Source organism: Octopus bimaculoides, chromosome 1 (genome assembly GCF_001194135.2).
Source record: "Octopus bimaculoides isolate UCB-OBI-ISO-001 chromosome 1, ASM119413v2, whole genome shotgun sequence".
In the NCBI taxonomy this organism is placed as follows: domain Eukaryota; kingdom Metazoa; phylum Mollusca; class Cephalopoda; order Octopoda; family Octopodidae; genus Octopus; species Octopus bimaculoides.
The window spans coordinates 39,763,543-39,764,517 of NC_068981.1; positions in this window are offsets into that span (position 1 = coordinate 39,763,543).

Here is a 975-nt window from a genome sequence, read left to right on the forward strand (position 1 = left end):
TATATAAACAAATAGTAAATGAGTATATGCATATATATGTACAGGCATGTGCATACCGACATCCACCTGTATATATAGGTGCATATCTGGGTACAGGACATTGCAAACAAAACGTAGACGAGAAAACACACAAGCCACATAGAGAACATTCTTCTTCATCAGCTACCCCCGTTTTAACACCGGCGTTTCGAAGAGCTGGGCAGGACGCATCGCTAAAACGGCTCTTCTCATGGACCGCAAATTAAATTTGTATACACAAATTAAACCTTGCCATGGAGGAATGTAGTGGCGGACAAAAAACAAAACAGGAAAACAAACAGAAACGGCTTTACGGCCAGACGGGAAAAATTATGTGTATGAACGCTGTGTGTGTATGTGCGTGTGTGTATTTGTGTGTTTGTGTGTGTGTATGTGTGTATGTAAGATTTTCACTCTGTTTCGACAATTAGTATTCATTTGTTAAATCAATTGAATCACTTATGCATTGAATTAGCGTGTAAATAGCTGAGTATTCCAAAGACACCTGTAAACTTAATGTAATTCTTCTGAACAGCAACAGTGAGAGAGCTTGTTAAAAAAAAGACTGTATATTTGAATCATTATCCATCCTATGGGGCTCTACATAATTTCCGTCAACCCAATGTTACTCACAACATATGGATGAACACGGACAACATAAAAAATTACACTTGCCTAAGCTACGATGTAGTTGGATCTTACTCAGAAACTTATAGTTGCAAAGCGAACGTCTTGACCATCCGACGATACTGAGTGTATAGGATAGTGTACGCACACATACACATACACACACACACACACACATACACAATCATAAACACACACACACACGTACACATATTCACTCAAAACATAAATACAGACATACTAACATATACGTACAAACGCCTGTACAAAATATTGTATATACACATTGCATTAAACATGTAAGCAGATATATATATATATATATATATA